The sequence below is a fragment of the Choloepus didactylus genome, chromosome Y (assembly GCF_015220235.1).
Source record: "Choloepus didactylus isolate mChoDid1 chromosome Y, mChoDid1.pri, whole genome shotgun sequence".
NCBI lineage: Eukaryota > Metazoa > Chordata > Mammalia > Pilosa > Megalonychidae > Choloepus > Choloepus didactylus.
In genome coordinates, this window is record NC_051335.1 from 18,733,011 (window position 1) to 18,750,474 (window position 17,464).

General features: G+C 45.1%; 2 pseudogenes; both read left to right on the plus strand.

Annotated features, from left to right (window-relative positions):
- The first annotated feature begins 4,311 nt into the window (after positions 1 to 4,311).
- Positions 4,312 to 4,620, plus strand: LOC119523976 (annotated as a pseudogene).
- A 1,408-nt stretch (positions 4,621 to 6,028) lies between these two features.
- LOC119524305 lies at positions 6,029 to 6,735 on the plus strand (annotated as a pseudogene).
- Positions 6,736 to 17,464: the final 10,729 nt, after the last annotated feature.

Genomic DNA, 17,464 nt, shown 5'->3' on the forward strand with positions numbered 1-17,464 from the left:
GACGCTTTGGAGGTACTAGCCCAGAGTTTGCCCCAAGAAGCTGATACAGAGACATTTTGGAGAATGCCAGTTTGAAACATATCCTTGGAGCAAGCCATGTGCCTTCCCAGCTAACACAGGTTTTCCGGACACCAATGGCCTTTCTCCAGTGAAGGTACCCGATTGCTGATGCCTTACCTTGGACACTTTATGGCCTTAAGACTGTAACTGTGTAACCAAATAAACCCCCTTTATAAAAGCCAATCCATTTCTGGTGTTTTGCAAATGGCAGCATTAGAAAACTGGAACAGTAGCCAAAGAAAATACTTCATAAGATGAACCATAAGGTAATTTGCCCTACCAACTATAATTAGTATCCTCTTATAATTTTTTTTAACTTCTTCAGGATCTGCAGTTATGTCACCTTTTTCATTCATTATTTTGTTTATATGGGTCTTCTCTCTTTTTGATTTTGTCAGTCTAGCTAGGGACTTGTCAATCTTGTTGATCTTCTCAAAGAACCAACTTTTGGTGATATTTATCCTCTTTATTGTTTTTTTTGTTCTCTATGTCATTTATTTCTGCTTTAATCCTTGTTATTTCTTTTCTTGTATTTGGTTTAGGATTGGTCTGCTGTTCATTTTCTAGCTTCTTCAGTTGATCCATTAGTTCTTTGATTTTGGCTCTTTCTTCCTTTTTAATATATGCGTTTAGTGCTATAAATTTCCCCCTTAGCACTGCTTTTGCTGCATCCCATAGGTTTTGGTATGTTGTGTTCTCATTTTCATTCGTCTCTATATATTTAGCAATTTCTCTTGCTATTTCTTCTTTAACCCACTGATTGTTTAGGAGTGTGTTGTTTAACCTCCAGGTATTTGTGAATTTTCTAAGTCTCTGATGGTTATTGACTTCTAATTGTATTCCATTGTGGTCAGAGAATGTGCTTTGAATAATTTCAATCTTTTTAAATTTATTGAGGCTTGTTTTATGTCCCAGTATATGATCTATTCTGGAGAAAGTTCCATGAGCACTAGAAAAGTATGTGTATCCTGGTGATTTGGGATGTAATGTCCTGTATATGTCTGTTAAATCTAATTCATTTATCAGATTGTTTAGGTTTTCAGTTTCCTTATTGGTCTTCTGTCTGGTTGATCTATCTATAGGAGAGAGTGATGTGTTGAAGTCTCCCACAATTATTGTGGAAACATCAATTGCTTCCTATAGTTTTGCCAGCGTTTCTCTCATGTACTTTGTGGCACCTTGATTGGGTGCATAGACATTTACGATTGTTATTTCTTCTTGTTGAATTGCCCCTTTTATTAGTATGTAGTGGCCCTCTTTGTCTCTCAAAACATCCCTGCATTTAAAGTCTATTTTATCTGAGATTAATATTGCTACACCTGCTTTCTTTTGGCTGTAGCTTGCATGAAATATTTTTTTCCATCCTTTCACTTTCAATTTCTTTGTGTCCCTGTGTCTGAGTCTCTTGTATGCAACATATTGATGGTTCATTTTTTTTTGATCCATTCTGTGAATCTATATCTTTTAATTGGGGAATTTAATCCATTTACATTCAATGTTATAACTGTGAAGGCATTTCTTGAATCAGCCATCTTATCCTTTGGTTTATGTTTGTCATACATATTTTTCCCCTCTCTCTATTAATATCCTTTATTGTATCCATACCGAATCTCTTTAGTACTGAACCTTTCTCCAAGTCTCTCTGTCCTTTCTTTGTTTCTCTGTCTGTAGGGCTCCCTTGAGTATCTCCAGTAGGGCAGGTCTCTTGTTAGCAAATTCTCTCAGCATTTGTTTGTCTGTGAAAAAATTTAAGCTCTCCCTCAAATTTGAAGGACAGCTTTGCTGGATAAAGTATTCTTAGTTGGAAATTTTTCTCACTCAGAATTTTAAATATATCGTGCCTTCTCACCCCCATGGTGGCTGCTGAGTAGTCACTACTTAGTGTTATGCTCTTTCCTTTGTATGTGGTGAATTGCTTTTCTCTTGCTGGTTTCAGAACTTGCTCCTTCTCTTCTGTGTTTGACATTGTGATCAGAATATGTCTTGGAGTGGGTTTATTTGGATTTATTCTATTTGGAGTTCGCTGAGCATTTACGATTTGTGTATTTATGTTGTTTAGAAGATTTGGGAAGTTTTCCCCAACAATTTCTTTGAATACTCTTCCTACACCTTTACCCTTTTCCTCCTCTTCTGGAACACCAATGAGTCTTATATTAGGACGTTTTATATTATCTATCATATCCCTGAGGTCCTTTTCAATTTTTTCAATTTTTTCCCCATTCTTTCTTTTATGCTTTCATTTTCCATTGTGTCATCTTCCAGGTCACTGATTCGTTGTTCAACTTCCTCTAGTCTTGTACTATGAGTGTCCAGAATCTTTTTAATTTGGTCAACAGTTTCTTTAATTTCCATAAGATCATCCATTTTTTTATTTAGTCTTGCAATGTCTTCTTTATGCTCTTCTAGGGTCTTCTTGATATCCTTTGTATCCCGTACTGTGGTCTCATTGTTCATCTTTAGTTCTTTGATTAGTTGCTCTAGGGACTCTGTCTCTTCTGATCTTTTGATTTGATTGCTCTGGCTTGAGTTATCCATATCATCTGGTTTTTTCATATGCTTTATAATTTTGTGTTGTTTTTGGCCTCTTGGCATTTGCTGAACTTGATAGGGTTCTTTGAGGATTTGTAGACCAATTGAAGTCCCTATCTCTAATTTATCAGATCTACAGCTTGGTGGAGTACACTTTCTCTAACTAATCAGCAGGTGGTGTCCATGAGCCACCTGTTTTCCACAAGCCAGTTCTCCCCTGCTTTGCCTTTTTGGTGAGTGGGGGAGTGAGTCTTGTGGGGTCCAGTTGGTGTACCAAGCTTGCGTGTGTTGTTGGTGTTGCCTGCCCTGTATATGGGGCGTGTGTCTGGGCAGTCAGGGAGGGGGGGTGGCTCTAACAAGCAAATCTCCCTGGTGTTCCTGGAGTTTTAAAGCTGCTGCAATAGTCTAATCCTTCAGTTCAGTCCTGGCACAGTTTGTCTCTGCCACTGACCCACAAGTCCTTGGTGTTGGCGTATGGTTCCTGAGACTTGCAAGTGGGCCCCTCTTCCAGAGTGTGCACCCCCGGTCCTCTGTTGAGGGATGACTGTGCTATGGCACAGGTGAGTGCCGTCCCCCCAGGGCAGTTCTGGGCTGCTGGGCTGTGTAGGGAGGCTCCCAGTCTGCTGAAATGATGGCTGAATGGGGCTTTGTTAATTCACACTGCTCCACCTTCCCAACTCTGGGACAATCAGCTGAGGTTGCAGGGAAGGCTAATGTCCACGTCCAGTTTTGTGGTGTGCACCTGTTATTTGAAGCACTTCCGTCACACTGGGTTGTCTGGGGCAGCTCTGGGCTATGGGGCTGGCGATGGGCAGGAGTGTTTCCTGTCCACCAGGATGGTGGCTGTGAGCGGACACCCCCCTTTTCTTGGGAAGTTGTGGTGTTTAGTGAATTTTCCCAGCCACTGGATTATTGCCTTTTGTCTCAGAGCTCTCTTAGTTCTGCTCTTGTCTTGATCTGCCCAAATTGCAAGTCTTTGAAGCTTTCTGTATTGGGCTTCTTAGAGTAATGGTTTTAGAAAAAGAAATAAGGATTTAAAAAAAAAAGGGCCCTCCTCAGAGATCTAATGGGTTATTGAAATGCTAAGAGACAAAGCAATTAGGGCCATTAAGGAAAGGTCCACAGGGCAGAGAGATCAGCTTTTCTTTGGGCTTTGCATATGAGCCTCAGGACCTGAGCTCTGCCCTTCCCCTTTCTATGTTCACCAGAACTCCAAAAATCCTCTGCTTTTATTTTGGAGTTTTTTGTGTTGTTTTTTTCTATGCCTGTCTCCTCTCTGCTGGGCTGGCTGCTCTCAGATTCTCTGGTGTCTGATCTCAGTCTATCTATGGTTGGAGTTTGGATCAGTAGAATGAGTTTCTGATAAGGGCTGCCAGTGCAGTTCTCTCTTCTCCTTCCCGGAGCTGACAGCCCCTCCTCCCACGGGACTGAGCCTGCCAGGGAGGGGTGCGGGTCCCCTGGCCACAAAAACTTGCAGATTTCGCTGATCTCAGCAGTTCCACGTTTTTCATGAGTGTTGTATGAAGTATGCCCAAAGTCAGATTGCTCTGTGGTGTCCAGTCCACGCAGTTCCTGGCTTTCTACCTACTTTCCTGGAGGAGTAACTAAAACATACAGCTCACCAGTCCGCCATCTTGCCCTGCCTCCCCACCAAGTATAATTAAATGTATAATTCAAAAAGTCTTACAGCAGACTTCTGCTAAGAGAACTGTTGGCGAAAGGATGGTGTGTGAGAAATGTGAAAAGAAACTTGGTACTATCATCACTGCAGATACTTGGGAAGATGGCGCAAGGAATACCACAGGAAGTGGTGGAAGAAAGCTGAATGAAAACAAAGCTTTGACGTAAAAAAAAAGATGCAAGATTTGATCCATATAGAAAGAATAAATTCTCTATTTGCAGAATTTGTAAAAGTTCTGTGCACCAACCAGTTTCTCATTACTGTCAGGGCAGTGCCTATAAAAGGGCATCTGTGCAATGTGTGGAAAAACTATTTTGGATACCAAAAACTACAAGCAAACATCTGTCTAGTTGTAATGAAGTTTCTGGCTTTCTATAGGATTTTATTTTCTGCTTTTAATTTTTAAGGCATAACGTAGATGTTTAAGTTTAAAATAGCATGTTTTAAGACAAGTAATTAAGTTTAAACCAGGGAAGTTAATCGATATTTATTGTTTTGCTCTCAAGAAGTTCTTTCTGAACAGCAAAAATATAACTAGTTCTTCTGCCTTAAGTTGTTATTTTCCTTACAAACATTTTACCAAATTAGAATAAGTGACAGATTTAATGAAGAAGATTTCCAGTTCTATAGGCACTTTTTATTTAATATTATTCATGTAATTCTTATTTTCCCCTCCCTCCACTTTATAGATATTGCAAAGGTGAGAAGATTATTGATATTTTTTTCTGAACTCTGCATCTAGGCTTATAATCCTACCTCATTCCCTTGTTGGTTCCATAGTTCTTAGAATCAGCAGTCCCTTAATTAATTGCAGCTTCACAGGGTATTTAAATATTTGAGACCATTATTGCTGAATGGTCCCTTGGTAATTAGCCCATACTCAAATCAAAGACAAGCTGAATTTGTGATTTTTAAAATTTGTTCTTGAAGCCAGAGTACCAGTTCCTTTTATATAAGAACAAGAACACAAATAACCCCCCAAGTGTACAGATGCATGCACCTTATTTCAGAACAACGCATATACACACATTACCATGAATACAGACTGTTGTGAAAGACAGAAGAACAATGTTTGTTCATGACAACATGTCATGAAAATGAATCACCATTCCTTGGGAAAGCTCTTTGAAGCAGAAACCAAACTTTTTGACACGCCCCTCACCCCCAAAAAAGAGAAATAAATAGAAATAAAAACAACAATAAGAAAAGTCTTATAGCAGTCCAGAAATAAACAAAGAGATGAAACGGGACTGAATAGATTCCAGAAGGAAACCCTAGCATTGTTTATAAGAATGGAAAAAACAATGGGAAATTAAATGTCCATCAATAGGATGTTAACAAATAATGAGGCAAACTGATCTTTATTTACCAGACCAGTGGATCTAATCTACGGTTGTGATAGTTTACTACAGCTTTGTAAAATGTTACCACTGGGGGAAACTGGGCAAAGTGTCCAGGGCCTCTCTCTGTATTTTTCTTAACAATGATCTCACTGCAATTTCAGTTAGAGAAAGAAAGTTGGCGAGTGGGGGTGCCCGGCCGCTCGTCTCCGCCACCCGGCCTCCTCTCCGCGGGAGCTCTGTAAAGGCGGCGGCAGCGGAGTCGAGTGCAGCAGCCCGGACGGCCCTAAAGGAGGTGCAGGCACGGAGCCCGCGGTGGCCGCCCAGCCGAGGGCACCCCGGGGGGCCTCTGTAGGGGCGCGCCCGCTACCCCGGCTCCAGGAACGCGTGGGGCCCACTGAGGCCTGGTGCAGCGCTGATGGCCCTGTTTCCGCGGCCGGCGCTTGCTCCTCCCGCTGATTCTTCTGGCGGCAGCTTTCAGGTGCCAGGAGGAGGCCCAGACCACCGACTGGAGGCTACCCTTAAGAGCAACCCGGAGGGGCGATCACAAGATAGACACGTATCTGATCGCCGCCTTGGACCTCCTGGGAGGCGAAGACGAGCTCTGCCCGTACAATCGCAGTGGCGGATCTAAGCCTTTCGCATGTTATGGTTATAAATAACCCTCCCCGCGGAATGGCTGTGGTTCTCCGCAGTTCAGTGTTCACCTGAACACTGGCATCCTTTCCCTGACAAAGCACCGCAACCAGCATGGCAGGTCCTGTGAGATCTGCGGCAAAAGCAAGACTGACTGCGTTAAGGAGTTCCAAGTCTCCACCATCTGCTGAGATGTGCGGAAAACACTAGGAGTAGCTCAGCGTGTTTAGGCACGTGAAACATCAGGGGGAGCTCTCGTTTGACAGTGTTATCATCCATTTAGGCTGTAAACCATAACTGGACAGCCAAAGAGCCACGTGCAGGGGTCGCCATGAAGAAGAAACGGATCTCTAAGATGCTGACAGTTGGTAACAGATGAGGATGGAAGTATATAACCTTGGATAAAGAAATGTTTTTTTTCAGCATAAAGCTGCCTTCTTTAGGGAAAGGATTATTTTAAGACCTCACAAGGCTTTCTATTTTGACACCAAAACCTCAAATTTAAAAAAAAAAAAAATGGGGGAGGTATTGGGGAGGGCATGTTTTCTCTCTCAGTTATCTTCCTGGGTGATGCTGCCTTAGTGTGCAAAACTGTCTGGACCCACCCAGAAAGAGGTATGTGTTAAGGGGAGAATTTTTGAAAAGAGAGGGTCTGCGACTCAGTTGTTGTGAACTGAGATCAAATGTAAAATTTAGTATATGTTTAACATTATGTTATTTGGAAATGTGGGAAAATCCTCACTTAGATATTTGTTTACTATGGCATTTGAAATACTTACACATATATGCCTGGAAGGATCTGACTTTATTTTTTCTCTATTTTAATTGCACATAATATGCTATTGCTTTATAACCCTTTAACATACAAACATTATGCTTCCCTTAATGACAGGACTAGTTACAGGGACAAGGTTTCCATATTTATTTCTCTTGTAAGATTGGAAACATCAGCTGATAACCTTTTAGGGAACAAAACCAAGACATCTATGTTTTATGTAATATACTTAGAAGGGATGTGAATAGGATTCAGAAGAATGGCCATTCCCATTTTAGGAATCTCTAATATGACAAATATCATATTTTGCTATAATCGTTGCCTAAATTGGATAAAAGATAGATTTAATGAAACAAATGAGAAGTTGTTTAACATAATACACATCAGAGCCCTAGATGTTGTGTTTGGTGTTTACACCTAGCATTCATTCCTCATAGTAGATTCTGGGATATTTTTTAGAAACTGTGCAACCTTTTATTACTGGTGATTTTCATAAACACTGTTCTTGAAAAAAAGAATGAGATATGTATATGCATATATATATATATATATATATATATATATATATATATATATACACACACATCTATATACATAGACATAGGTAAGTAGAGAGAGAAACAATATTTTGAGTGTAAAGAGCCAGTTGCATAACAATATATATGTAATATGACAAATACACATTGTCTATTATAAAAATTTTGTAATAAAAAGTGTTAAAACTAAATGACACAAACTTTTATTTCAAAGTAGAAGAAAAAACCTTAATATATGTCTCTATCACACCCAACAAAACTGCTTTGCTTTTGGAATGCTCTATATTGGTTAATGGCATAATCATCCCTCAGTCTCCCCAAATAGAAATATTGGGGTCCTTCTCTACCTTGTCCCTCATTCTCATTATTCATTTATTACCAATATTCCTACAGAGCTCATGGACCTGTTCCCTTTCTTCATCTTCACTCATTATTCTCTTCTGAACCATTAAAATAATTTTCTACCTGGTTTTCCAGCCTGTGGCCCTTTTTCTCACACCCTGTCAAAGTGACCATGGTAGATATTGTTAATTGTCCACTGAAGAGCCACTCCAACTTCGTATTGCTAAGAGAACCCCAGACATGTTCAGGGGAAAAAATATGCCATGCCCCAGACATGACTCATGCTTGGTCTAAACTGGTTTCCCTTTGTCAGAGTCACAATTGCACAGCCTCCCTTGAGCTGCAAGTTGCCATATGATCCAGTTCTGGCCATGACATAAAGGGAAGTGTACTGAGAGTGAGGAAAGACTTCTGCCTTCATAATAGAAGGGACAATGATAGCTGATGCTACTACATTCTTCCTTCTTCTTACCCCAAACATGAATGTGATGGTTGGAGACAAAGCAGCCATTCTGTGACTATGAGGCAACAAGAATGAGGGCAAAAAACTGTCATGCTAAGGAGTTTTGAGCAGAAGGATAGTGTGCCAGTTTGATGTATTATGTCCCCCAAAATGCCATTATCTTTGATGCAATCTTGTGTGGGCAGACATATTAGTGTTGATTAGATTTTGGAATCCGTTGGGTGTTTCCATGGAGATGTGATTTAGTGAACTGTGGACAAGACCTTTGGTTGGATAATTTCCATGGAGTTGTTGCCCCACCCATTCAGGGTGGGTCTGAATTAAATTACTGGAGCACTATATAAGCTCAGACAGGAGCAAGCTTTGCTACAGCCAAGAGGGACACTTTGAAGAATGCACAGGAGCCGAAAGAGGAACCACAGTTTACAGAGACAATTTGAAGGTGGCCATTGAAAGCAAACTTTTGCCCCAAAGAAGCTAAGAGAGGACAAACACCCCAGGAGCAACTGAGAGTGACATTTTGAAGAGGAGCTATGGCCTAGAGAGGAACATCCTGGGAGAAAGCCATTTTGAAACCTGAACTCTGGAGCAGATGCTAGCCACGTGCCTTCCCAGCTAACAGAGGTTTTCCAGGCACTACTGGCCATCCTCCGGTGAAAGTACATGATTGTTAATGCATTACCTTGGACACTTTATGGCCTTAAGACTGTAAATGTGTAACCAAATAAACCCCCTTTATAAAAGCCGATCCATTTCTGGTGTTTTGCGCTGTGGCAGCATTAGCAAACTAGAACAGATAGAGATTGGATCCTTGATTCAGTTGTTAAACCATTGAACCAATTCCAGCTAATTCTCCTTATTATGTGAGAAAAACAAATCCCTACTTGCGTAAGTCAAGTTTTTTTATTACTTTATAGCCACACAAATGTCATCATGTCACTTTCCTACTTCAAACCCATCAATTTCAGGATAGAGTCGTATCCTGTTCAAGTCCTAACCCTGGTAACTATGAAAGTGACCTTCTTTGGAAATAGGGACTTTGCAGTTGTAATTAAGAATCTCAAGATGAAATCACTCTGGATTTTGGGTGTTCTGGTTTGCTAATGCTGCTGTTATGCAAAATACCAGAAATGGATTGGCTTTTATAAAGGGGGCTTATTTGGTTACAAATTTACAGTCTGAAGGCCAATGAAGATGTCCAAATTAAGGCATCAACACAAGTATGCCTTCACTGAAGAACAGCTGATGGTGTCCAGAAAACCTCTGTTGGCTGGGAAGGCACTTGGCTGGCTTCTGCTGATTCTTTGCTCCGGGGTTCTGGTTTCAAAATGGCTTTCTCCAAAATGTCTCTGGGTTTCTCTTAGCTTAGCATCTCCAAATGTCCTTAGATGTCTGCATCTCCAAGAACCTCTAAGCATCAGGAAGCAACTCCAGGGGCATTTTTTCCTCTCTTAGCTTCTCCAGAGAAAACTCTGGGCTAGCATCTCACAGGGTCAGCAAGCAACTCTGTCGGCTTCCAAGTGTCTAATGTCTGTCTGTCCTGGCTTAGCATATCCTGGGGCATTTTTCTCTCTCTGCTCTCTGTGAGAGCTCCCTTTAAAGGACTCTGGTAAACTAATAAAGACCTACCCTGAATGCATGGGGTCAAATCTCCATGGAAACATTTAATCAAGAGATCACACCCTAATTAAAAAGATTAATCAGTCTGCCCCACAAGATTGCATTAAAGAATATGGCTTTTCCTGGGGCACATGTTATATACAAACCGGCATATAGGATGAGCCCTAAATCCAATGACTGCTGTACTTATAAGAAGAGGAGAGGACACAGAGAGACACAGAGAAGAAGGTCATGTGAAGACAGAGGCAGAAATTGGAATGATGTAGCTACGAGCTAAAGAACACCCAAGATTTCTAGGAGCCACCAGTAGCTGGAAGATTTAAGAAAAGGGTCTTCCCTAGAGACTTCAGAGGGAGCATGTCCCTGCCAACACCTTGATTTCAGACTTCTGGCCTCCAGAACTACAAGAGAGTAAATTTCTATTGTTTTTTTTAATTTTTTTTTAATTTTGAAATAAATTCAAATTTATAGGAACAGTTGCAAAAACAATACAAATCCCATACACAGAGCTCCAGCATTCCCTGACTGCACCCCCGATAACCCTGATCCCCCAACTTTAGCATGCTGCCACACAGCTATTTCTTTCCCTCCCTCCCTCCCTCCCTATCTATCCTCCATCATCTATTGCTCTGTCTTCTGAACATATGAGAGCTAGCTGCACACATCCTTGAGCATACACTATAATTCATGCATAAACTTTCCATGAACAAGAGCATTCTTTTAAGCAATCCCATTTAGCACAGCTAAGAAGTACAAGAGATTCAACAATGATACAAAGCTTATATTCTATATTTCCTTTTCCTTATGTCTCAACTTTGACCCTTTGAGCCTCCTGTCCTCCATCCTCCAATCCTATCCAGGCTCATCCTTGGCATTTAATTGTCATCTATTTAGACTGTCTTTTTTTTCTTTTCCAATTGTGGAAACATATATACAGCCTAAATCTTCTCATTCCACCCCCTCCCTAGCATTCCATTAGTGGGATTAATCACATTTAGAATGTTGTAATGCTCTTTCCCACCATCCATTACTAGAAATTTCCCTTCACCTCAAACAGCAACCTACACTCATTTCTTAACTCCCCATTGCCCCTTCCCCCATTTCTCTTAACCCATACTCTACTTTTCATCTCTATGGTCATATTTTCTGATAATTTCTTTGTGTTTACTGTGAGGCTTAACATTAAACTCTTAAATCCGTAACCATCTTGTTTCTCTTTGATACCACCTTCATTTCAATAGGACACATACACTATGTACCTATACTCCTCCATTCCCCCAACTTTATATAGTTCTTTCAAAAATTACATATTTTACGTTGAGTTCAAAACCACTGATTTGTCATTAGAGTTTGTATATTTTATATCATGTAGGAAGTAAAGAATGCAGTTACAATTAAAAAATTATTGACTTCTATTTGTATTCCATTGTGATCAGAGAATGTACTTTGAATATATTTAATTTTTTTAATTTATTGAGGCTGGTTTTATATCCCAGCATATGGTCCATTCTGGAGAAAGATCCATGATCATTAGAGAAAAATGAACATCCTGGCGATTTTGGATGTAAGGTTCTATATATGTCTGTTAAAATTCTCTATATCTCTTTCTCCTTTCTTTGTTTCTCTGTCAGTAGGGCTCCCTTTAGAATCTGAAGTAGGGCAGGTCTTTTATTGGCAAAGTCTCTCAGCATTTGTTTGTGAAAAATTTAAGCTCTCCCTCAAAATTGAAGGAGAGTTTCGCTGCATAAAGTATTCTTGGTTGGAAATTTTTCTCTCTCAGAATTTTAAATATGTCATGCCACTGCCTTCTCGCCTCCATGGTGGCCGCTGAGTAGTCGCAAATTAGTCTTATGTTGTTTCCTTTGTATGTGGTGAATTGCTTTTCTCTTGCTGCTTTCAGAACTTGCTCCTTCTCTTCAGTATTTGACAGTCTGATCAGAATATGTCTTGGAGTGGGTTTATTTGGATTTATTCTATCTGGAGTTCACTGGGCATTTATGCTTGGTGTATTTATATTGTGTAGAAGGTTTGGGAAGTTTTCCCCAACAATTTCTTTGAATACTCTTTCTAGACCTTTACCCTTCTCTTCCCCTTCTGGGACACCAATGAGTCTTAATTTCTATTGTTTTAAGCCACTAAGTTTGTAGTAATTTATTACAGCAGCCCTAGAAAACTGACACAAGTTTGATCTTCATGGAATGGCATATTGTGTCCACCAAGACTTGGCTCCTGTCTTCTCTCCAGCTGCATCTTCCACCACTATCTCAGATATTCCATACTACCTTCCACAATGAAATATATTCTTAGGCATCCATGCCTATGGATATGTAGTTTTCTCTGGAATGCCTGCCCAGATTTGTACGCTTAACAAAAATTAACAATTAACAATTTTTCTCTTTCAAATATCGGTTCAACCATTACTTGCTGTTTGAAGTCTTCCTAACTTCCCCAGGCAATGTTAGATGCTCCCTTCTCTGCTTCCATAGTATTCATTTTATCCATTTCGCTAGATTAACCCTTAGGTGCGGTCGCAGTTGATTTGTCTGGGGGGGGGGGGGCGGCCGGTTGCTGAACCCTCGGCTCTCGGCGTTGCTCGGAGGGTACCGGCGGCGGGGGCTCTTTCCCGGAGGCGAGGGCGAGGCGGGGGACTGGGCCCGGTCCCCGGCGGAGGCGTGCAAGGTGTGGAGGGCGGCGAGAAGGGAAAGACAAGACACTCTTCCTCCAGTAGGGGTAGAACAAAAGGGGGGTTTATTCAGGGGGGTAAAGCCAAGAGCGTTTATTAGGGGTGAGCACAGGTTATATAGGCTGGCATAGAGGGCGGGGGTTGTTACAAGCCAATGCTGAGGGGATAAAGGCTAGGATTGGTTCTGAGAGGGTGCAGAGGTTAGGATTGGTTCTAAGAGGGCACGGAGGTAGTTTGAAAAGGGGCGGGAGTTGCTCTGGCAACGGTGTCTGGCAACAATGTATGCGCACTGGTGGTGATGGGAGTTGCACTGGCAACGGGGAGTGTCCGGGCAAGATAAGGGGGTGGGGAAAAGGCGGTTCCCTCCGGCAAGCCTCCCCTAACGGTGGTATTTTGGGTGAGGAAATGGGGCCTGCCTCCGGCCTCACTTTCTCAGGCCTGGGGGGCAGTGGAGGGCGCTGTCGCCCGTGCCCACCACCTCCCCAGGGGCTGATCAGGTCCCCCAGCCCAGGCCCGCCAAGTTGAAGCACGTAATCAGTATCCCGCATTTCCCCCTTCTTTTCTAATTAAAGGAAGAAGCTTACCGGAGAGGTCCGCTAAGGGATGAGGGAAGGGGGAGGCCGGGGAGGGGAAAAGGGTTGACGGTTGCTCAGCAAGGCTGGAGCTCAGCGTTGGTGTGGCGCCCGGGCGCTCGACAAGGGCCTCGCTGCTAGCGGGATGGGCGAAGGTGGAAGGTTTAACTGGAGCTCGAGGTTGGTACGAGGTTCAGGCGATTGAGAAGGGCCTCGCGGTCGGCGGGTTGACCGGTGGCGGTGAGGTTGCGGAGGGTTGGTTGTCATCTTGGAGTAGGGAGCGTCAGAGGTGGCGAGTCGCTGGTACTGGATTTGCACGAACGAGGAAAAAATAGCATCTGTTTGTTTCCTTACAAGTTGAACAATTCTACGGATAATACAGGGTCCTAAAGTGAGAGCTAGAATGATCATTAGTAAGGGGCCGAGGAGAGGGAGGAGGTAAGGGAGGAGGGGGGCAAAGATGTGGGACCAATAACTGGTGGCTTCACGGTCTCTTCTACGTTGTTCTAGTCCCTCTCGGACCTTCTTTAGGCTGTCCTCGGCGAGACCTGTGGAATTGGCATATACACAGCACTCTTCTCCTAGGGCGGCGCAGAGGCCTCCTTCTTTGAGGAGGAGAAGGTCGAGACCTCGGCGGTTTTGGAGCACTACCTCAGAGAGGGAGTTGACAGAATTTTTAAGATGGGAAATAGCGTCTTGTAGGTGATGAATGTCCTCGTCAACAGCCGCCCGGAGGTGAGTTAGAGCGGAGCCTTGACTGGCTAATGCAGCGATTCCGGTGCCAGCGCCTGCAAGACCTAGGAGGGAGGCAATCGTGAGGACGGTGATGGGCTCTCGCTTTTGCAGTGGGGCAGGAGCTGCAGTTGTTTCCAGGCGGAGGAAGAAGTCTTCCTCGCTGTGGTATAGGACCCTAGGGATAAGGACAATTAGGAGGCAAGTTTCATGAGTTGTATTGAGGGTCTGCACGTTAAGGCAGGGGGTAAGTCCTGTAGAGGAGCACAGCCACTGTGAGGAGTTGTGGGGAATAAGAAACTTGGCAGAGCTGCTGGGAGAGGAGTAGTTGGCACAAGCTGTGAGGCTGGGAGAGTTGCTTGAGCGAGGACGGATGCACTTTCCTGTAAAGGAGACTGAATGAAAAGTTAGGGGGACGGCAGAGGTATTCCAATTGCATTCCAAGGGGCTGTTCTCTGTGTTTTCCGAAAAGGAGAGGTTGGAGGCAACTGGCTCATATAGGGGGAAGGAGGTGGAGAGGCAAAGCCAACAAGAAGAGGTAAGATTGGGGCTGGAGAAATTCACCGAGGTGAAGGCTGCTTGGATAAGGCCGAGGAGGGGAGAGGAGTAACGAGAGGGGGGTAAGAAAGGTTGGGGTGATGGGGTTGGCGATGCGTTGTTTGCAGCTGAGGTGCGACTGGTTGGAGCTGAGGTGCGGCTGGAGGGCTGTGGAAAAAGGGGGTTCACTCGGACTGGGGTCCAGGCCCAGGTGTACTGTTGTCATTTGGTGCACCAGGTTGCGAAGACGACGGCGTTCTCGTCTCGTTAGATGCGTGGTTGCTGGTGGCGGGTCGGATTGCCCTTCCTGGGATCCAGATTGGTTGTGCTGCATCATCTGGGAAAACACAAGCAAACCCGCGCCCCTGGGCGAGGAGTGGGGAGGGACCCTTCCAGGCATTATTCTCTGGGTCCTTCCAGTAAACCATCGGGGCCTGGGTAGGCCTGTATGAGGGCCCCCAATGTTTATGTAGGGGCGAAAGCCCTTCCTTATTGAATGTGAGTAGATTAAGGTGAATAAGGGCTGCTATGATAAGGTCCCCTGGAGTTGCCTGGGGGAGCATTGCCCTTTCTTTTTCAATTTGTGTTTTTAAGCGGCGATGGACGGCTTCCACAATGGCTTGACCCTGAGGATTATAGGGGATGCCGAAATGATGGGTGATGTTATATAACTGAAGGAAGGCCGCAAAGGAGGCACTGCGATAGGCAGGCCCATTGTCCGTTTTTAGGTCCCAGGGGACTCCCATGAAGAGAATTCCTTGTCTTAGGGCCTTGATACAGTGTTTGGCCGTTTCCCCGGCGAGGGGGACTGCATAACACATGGCCGAGAAGGTGTTAATTATTACATGCACATATTTGAGGCGTCTAAAGGACGGAACGTGAGTTACATTCATTTGCCATCTAGAATTGGGTTTTAGGTCTCGTGGGTTGACTCCCTGAGGTTGCAGGGGGCTAAGCGGCGCAAAGGGCGCACAAGTTGCACAATTGCGGACAAGATGTTTACAGGTGTCTAGGGGGAGGCCACATAAATGATGTAACGACGTAGCTGAAAAGTGAAACCTGGAATGCAATAACTTGGCCTGGTTAACAGCATCCCCCGGAGGGGCTGCCGTGTGGGTTAGCATAGCTTGGGTATTCTGAGCTGAGACCGCTTGGTCTACTATACTATTGCTATTAGCCAGGGGCCCCGGAAGGCCTGAGTGACTACGAATGTGGCTAATGAACCAAGGATCCTGTCGATGCTCCAGGATGCTTCTGAGGTCAGAAAGCGTTTTATCAATGGCCGAGTCTCCCGGGAAAAAGGTGGAAAACGCGAGGACTCGGCAGACCTGATACGTGTAGAGGCTATCTGTGAAAATGTTTACTGGGTGGTTGCAGTGGGCGTTTAGCGCGTATGACACCGCCAGAATTTCCCCCACTTGGACTGAATGAAGGTTGACATAGCTGAATAGGCGGGGTTTTGGGTGGTCCTGAGAATAAGAGAGGAAGGCGAAACGGGTTTTGGAGGCGTCAGTGAAGACGGTAGTGGCACCCGGGATGGGTACAGAGGAAGGGAAAGGATGGAAGGGGCTGCGGAAGGGAAGCTTGGCGAGCCCCTGTAACAGTCGATGGCTAGGATAGTGGCAGCTGAATTCCCCATGAAATCCTTCCAAGAGGATTTGCATGTCCGGGTTGTCACGTATAAGCAGGCGGGTTTGGCCTGTGTCTAGGGGCCAAACAATTTTTTCTGGCGGCTCTCCGAATACATGAACAGCCAGGGTGACTAGATCTGAAGCTAGGCTGATCTAGAGCCGCACTGCGGGGCAAATTTTCCTAAGCCGGCTTTTAGCAGGGTGCACCCAAAGTAGAGGGCCTGGCACGGGAGTGGGGGTAGGGGCAGCGCTGTTCTAAGGGTTGCCTTGAGGTGTAGAAGGCAGCCAGGGGTTGTTAGTCGGCAGGGTGGGAGGGGCGGCGGTAGCTGCCGGCAGCGGCTCCGAGGGGGAGCTCGTCGAAGGGGGAGGTGGAAGTGGGAGGCCCCAAGCGTCGCAAGATGGCGGCGCGGTAGGCGTGGCTAAGACACAAGATGGCGGACTAGCTTTGCCCTGTGAAAGGGTGGGGTCTAAGGCATAAGATGGCGGACTAACTCCGCCCTATGAAAGGGCGGGGCCTAAGGCATAAGATGGCGGACTAGCTCCGCCCTGTGAAAGGGAGGGGCCTAAGGCATAAGATGGCGGACTAGCTCCGCCCTGTGAAAGGGCGGGGTAAAGCGCATGCGGTTTCCGGTCTGGCTTAGGGCTGACGTTATCACTAGAGCACTTCCTCCCCTCAGTAGAAGAAGGAGGAAGTTCGCCATTTTGGAGCAGTCTGGGGGGGCAGTTGCAAAGAGGTACACGGCGCCAAACAAAGAAATAAAGATACAAAGGACTACAGCAAAGTAATGGAGGGGAAGAGGGAGAGCGTTAGGAGGAATGGGGGTCATAGAAGAAAAGGACGAGAGGCAGACGGAAGAATGGGTAGTGGGGAAGGGAGGAGCGGCTCCGGAGCGGCGAGGGAGAGGCGGCCCCTAACGCGGAGCGGCGAGGGAGAAGCGGCTCCTAACGCGGAGCGGCGAGGGAGAGGCGGCTCCGGGAGCGGCGAAGGAGAGGCGGCCCTTACCTTGCAGGCGAGGAGAAGGGGAGCTGGAGAGGCGTCCGGGCGAGCGGGCGGTGTACTGGACCGCTGCGTGGAGAGGTCGGCCCCACGTTGGGCGCCAGTTGCGGTCGCAGTTGATTTGTCTGGGGGGGGGGGGGGGCGGCCGGTTGCTGAACCCTCGGCTCTCGGCGTTGCTCGGAGGGTACCGGCGGCGGGGGCTCTTTCCCGGAGGCGAGGGCGAGGCGGGGGACTGGGCCCGGTCCCCGGCGGAGGCGTGCAAGGTGTGGAGGGCGGCGAGAAGGGAAAGACAAGACACTCTTCCTCCAGTAGGGGTAGAACAAAAGGGGG